Source organism: Austrofundulus limnaeus, unplaced genomic scaffold, assembly GCF_001266775.1.
Source record: "Austrofundulus limnaeus strain Quisiro unplaced genomic scaffold, Austrofundulus_limnaeus-1.0 Scaffold230, whole genome shotgun sequence".
Classification (NCBI taxonomy): domain Eukaryota; kingdom Metazoa; phylum Chordata; class Actinopteri; order Cyprinodontiformes; family Rivulidae; genus Austrofundulus; species Austrofundulus limnaeus.
The window spans coordinates 866,653-872,544 of record NW_013952632.1 but is presented as its reverse complement, the minus strand read 5'-3'; positions in this window follow the sequence as shown (position 1 = coordinate 872,544).

Sequence of the window (5,892 nt, the reverse complement as noted above, 5' to 3'; positions counted from 1 at the left end):
TGTGTGTGTGTGTGTGTGTGTGTGTTTGTACGGGGTTTTTCCTACAACGTGTGGACAATTTCCCCCCAAAAAAGCTGCCTTGTGGGGACCGAAGTGAATGGTGGGGACCACTGCCAGGTCCCCACGATTCACTGATCTGATGGATGAAGCAAAAGGCAGAAAACGAATGAGTAACCTTTTCAAGCTGAACTTCTAGATCAGGGCTATTCAATTGGTGGCCCGCGGGCCACATCCTGCGCATGAGTGACCAAAATGCGGCCCTCCTATTGGTTCATACCAGTTTTCTACTTTAATTACTCTAAGTTCTTTTAACTAAACATAGACATGTTTGGTATCTACAGAAACATCAGAATCTTGGCTACAAGCTGGTAAAAAACATTTCTATAAACACTCAAGACAGTTAAAACTACAAACAGTTGAAAATAAAACTACGAAATTGAAAATTAAATTGGTTTAAAAAGTTGGCAAGTCAGAGATGTAAAATATTATTTGTGTTAAATAGGAGGTATGATGCGTTATTTTTGTTTTTGATATTGTTTTATTATCACTAAATTTATTCTGTATGTTATATCCGTGATTAAATACAGCAAAATAAACTATATCAAAGGTAACAGATCTTTGGTTTATTTACATAYTAACTTTAATTGCTGGATGGTCGGCCCCTCAGCTGTTGGCCTGCATTAACCATGGCCCCCGGAGCAGTTTAGTTGAATAGCCCTGTTCTAGATGAAGGTTTGTCATTTCCTGATTGCACCATCATATCATTTCCCAAACCAGTTGAATTTTCAGAAAAACAAATCTTTAGTGTTTATTCCTGGTGTATTTCAAGCCTCATTAATGTCTCCTTTATTTTTTAAATAAGCTATGACTGGTGTTTGAGACATTTAGAATAAATTTTATTGCTTGTGTGCACACTTGATTGGCCTGCTGAGGACAGGTGTGTCATCAGGGGCGTGTATCAAAGCAGTTGTTAACTGAAATCTTGTTCACTCACCTGTGGAAGGGGAAGTTCATGTGTAAAGTTTCCTGTTGACTACAAGCAGTAATTAATGCGAGTACTGTAGATTTTTCTTGCTGATATGGAGTTACTTTGACAGTTGCAGTGTTGGAGGTGTGAATTAGAATCGGTCATGTGCCGTTGATATGCTTCGCCTTCACTGGAATCTTTTTCACTGGAGTCTATTTTTTTGTATGTACAAAAACTGGGCCGGTCTTGGCCATTAAACTCCCGGGCTGAAAAGTTTCCCCACTCCGCCGCTGGAAACCATCTTTTGGATGGTGATGATGGTTAAGGAGGCACAGATGCCATCCTGAATAAGACAGTTTGGAGGAGAGTATAAAATGCACTGTGACATGTGTGTCTCTTACCAAAACGTGTAAAATGGTAAATGGACTGTACTTATATAGCCCCTTTCTATCCATCCAGGACACTCAAAGCGCTTCACGCTACAGACATTCACCCATGCACACACACATTCACAAACTGATGATGTATAAACATGTATAATTTAAATACATGTCATCAGGTATACTAAAGTATATAAAAATGTATTTCCATAACTGTACATTTGTTTATCAAGTACACTGATATAACTATAATAGCAGTATTTTAACAAGTATACTTTTTATGACTAAATCTTCCCACTTTAAGTTTATGAAAGTTTTCTCAGAATTGTGCTAAAAGTAATATATATACTGCTTGTTTACTTATAATAAACTTTTCAGTATATTTTTAGTTTATCAAAGTACACTTGAATGTATACTGAAAGTACTGTACTACTATTAGTTTACCAGCAGTTTACTTTTAGTTTTTTAAAAAAGTACACTTTCTAGTATACTGAAATTAACATTTAAGGTTTGCTGTTAGTTCACTAAGAATACCCAAGTGTCAATGTTTTTGGTTGGAGTACCAGGAGAAAACCCACACATACACAGAGAGAACATGAAAACACTAATGTCCCCAGACCGGGATTCATTCAGTTCAAGTTGTACGGACTGTCTGTAATTTACACAGATTTTCCGTCATTTTGCAGGTATCAATCAGCAATCTCACAGATTTTTTCATGCTTTAGGGATTATTTCTGAAACTCTATTTTGAATTTATTTAACACGTCGGAGCTTGTAGGACATTAAAAAAACAATAAATAATGTAAGGATCTGGCTTAGGATAAAATAAGCCTTTCCCACATCTCTCATACACAAAGTTATGAGGAAATATTTACCAAGGAATTTTTCATTCTTCGTTAATATCTTGACTGTGCGAAGTGAAAATGACACACACACTCAGATGAGTTCAATTTGATCCATAACGACTATGCAATCATTTATTTACACAAATTAAACAAATCAAGAGTTACAACTTAATTGTGGGTAGTCAGTTTCCTATAACAAGCTTTCAGAATTAATGAGATAAAAATCCGCATCCGAATTCAATCCACATCAACTCAAATTACTTATAATAGAACAGTAGAACGTCAGTTCTGATGTTAAATAAACCAAACATTTACTGGCACATTAGCTTGAGTTCCTGGCATGGCAAAATATTACAAGGAAAGTACGGTTAGTATTTTTAATACTTTTACTTTTAACAAAATGTGAGTCAACCGGAAATGCACATCTTTTCTGGGCTCAGTTTCCACCGGACACGTCACCACAAACACTTCAGCCTTTTACCTGATGATGACTTCTTAAGACATCTGAGTAGCAAGGCTGGCTCACCTCCGATCAGTCAGTAAACTGTTGTCGGTTTGCTCACCGGTCATTGGCAAAACGTGTTATTTCTCCAGTAACCTTCTGTGTCTGCTTCACTCCAAGCTAGAAAAATTCGAGCTGCATCTGGTTTCTCCTTCAAAATAAATCACCTTCGCCATCTGAAGATAAAACAAATGCTTTGGAGGTTTTGAAACCTCGTGTGGGGATCCGACAGGCTTGTCGAATCCCTGGATGTAAAAATCCACCCTTTGGCGCTTGAGTCGGATTTCCAGCCCAGAACTGTGTTCCTCTGAAGAGGATAAACAGCTGCTTCCTTGTTTGAATTAGGAAGTCAGAGTGTGTCCAAAGCCGTCTGGGTTAGTAATAAGAACGGACAAACTTTGGTTCCGCCCTCAGGCTTAGAGATGAGTCAGAGAAAGAAAGATAAAGATTGCCAGACGCCAGTCAAGGTTAACTTTGTGGTTGAACAAACAAACATCATGATAACCTCTTTTTAGCTTCCTTCTGATAGACTCTAAATGAAATCACTGCAAAACATTTATGATGATCAACTGTAACATTTCTGTTTATAATCAACTCTGAACCATTCTGTTAGTCCAGATAAATGAAAGATTTTCTCAGGAAAAACCCACAATTATGTTACTGTGTTCACAGTAAAATAAAAACAGTGATTTGCATAAAAACACAATGAAAACATTGTAATCAGATTCTCTGTGATTTTTTTATACCTTTATAAATCTATAAGGCACAATAAAAGAAAAGAAGTTGTTCTACTTTTCCTGTGACAGTCATTATCATGATTTAACAAATGCATAAACATTCTTAGTTAAARYACAAATGAATCACGAACAGAAGAGATTGTTCCGTCCATTATCTGATTAAGAGAACTGAGGAGTTCTCTTCCACGGTTAGAATGACCTGTCATGGCCTAAATAGAGTTCAGTTTGTGACAGAGTTCCTGTTCTCTTCTCAGGCCCGTCCGAGGCCTGCTAAGAGGCAGAAAATCTTGTTTCTTCACTCGAGCTGACCCCTACAAATCATCAAATATCAATTATCCCCCTCGTGTAATTAATATGGATTTTTTGTTAAAATTACGGGTTTTGAGGCTCATTATACAGGTAAACATCGGAAGGGATTGACATGTATGGGGATTTGATCCAGTGACCTAATTGCTGAGCGGCATCAGCTCTAACAACTGAACCACCGTGCTATTTTTACATGTAAAGTGAGGACCTCTTCAATATCCTCACTTTGTTTGCAGCTCTGTTAGGTTAGAGGCATGGTGTGAAGTAAGTTTTGGTTCAGGTTAGTGTTAACTATAGACCAGTAATAGTTTTAGGGAAAATGTCTGAGTTATGCATGAATACAGCTGCAAAAATGAATGGAAGTCAATACAATGTTGTCATTTTGATGCAAGGACGTGTTTGTAGATGTGTGTGTGTGTGTGTGTGTGTGTGTGTGTGTGTGTGTAGGTTTATGTATTATTTACATTACGAACTCTTTGATTTTGAAGGGAAACAGGAAGTGAAAAGATTATTCATGTTATGATCTACATGATGGAAAAAGTTTAAATAAGTTCAGCTTCACACACCTTTTCAGACACACATAGACGCCAAACAAAGTGGTGTGTTTGTGTGTAATTGTGTGTGTATGGTTGGTAATAGGGTGTTGCATTTACTCTTGGGAATACAGTATGTAAGTACTGCTTTTTGGTTTTATTTTATTTTGTTGGCGGAATTGTCTGAAATTAAATATATGTCACTAAAAGTAAGTATAGACAACTTGGGCTCAGTCTATTTTTAGTACAAGCCAAGTGTAAAATAAGCATGGTCAAATGTATCAGATAAATACATAAAAAGTAAGTATACTCTTTTATTTGTAGTTTAAAATTAGTATACTTAAAGAATAATTTGCATGTACCACTTTTCATCAGTATGGGGTGACAGATGTGTGACTGATCACATGTACATTTAGGTATCTAACAAAAGAAAAAGGGGAAACTGACTTTTAACCAGCGTTTTACTGCTGTGGAGGACTTCTTGTTGAAACTCATCAGTTCTTGGAACATTTGTGAGAAGAGTTTCTGATAAAAGGAATTGTGCGTCAGATTGGGTTTAATGATGAACAGGTAATTAGATAGGTGTGTATTCTTCAGCAAGCAGAGGAGTCATGATGCCCCGCCTTGTTTCAGCGCTCACCCCTGATCGGAGGACACAGGACTTTAGTGGACTTTCTATTTTTAAACATCGTGTTCGGATGTGTTCACTTTTATTGGTATTTTGGGGAAGGTGTGTGTTACTTCAGGTGTGCACTCCTGTGGTGTGAAGAACACAGGGTGGGGTGAGCCAGGGTGTGAAGCTTGTTGTTAATTGTAGGCGCAGCTGATGCAGTCTTTGTGTTTACTTGTTGTTCTTTAGTCCTTTCCCATGTTTACTTCACCACAGAGAGGCAGGAACATCAGACACTTTGGAGCGTTTTGGAGGAACATGATCTGCTATAGAGGTAAGAAATCTGATCTGACAACTTGTATTTTGTGATGAAAATGGAAAGTAGACTTTTTTTGTAACAAAAAATGTATTTTAAATGAGAATCTTATTTTTACTGGTAACATAAGACCCAGTTTCATTGACTGGAACTGAGCGAGTTCATCACTTATTCACAGAAACAAGAATGAATTTATGTCATTACTGGTTTATTAGCTTCTTTTCCCCTCTCAGCTTATGAACTGAAAACAGACACATCAACTGTAATAAAACCTCTTTCAATGGGAAAATATGAAAAAACTAAGGCAAGTCAACCAGTTACTGTGTTGCTGAGTGGTTGGGGGGAGTCGATCAGTAGCTTGTTGAGCCCCCGCTCTGTCCGTCTCAGCTTGTTCACAGGCAAGACAAGATTTATCCACTGGAAAGACTGGAAATATCAGAAGTTTCAAGCTTTTCTGCTGAAAATCATGGTTTTGTAGCTGACATTATGCACTATAGCTGCCAGTTCCCCCACTGGTTTGATGTGTCAGGTCACTTTTGTGAGAAACTCTTGTTTCAGGTTTTTTTTTGTTTCTTTCTTCATTAGGAGCCACTACGATATAAAGGATCTGACATTTATTTTAAGCAGACCCCTCTTTTTATTTCAGAATATTAAAAAAGTGAAACAACTGTTTGTATATTTTTAAAAATTGTTGAA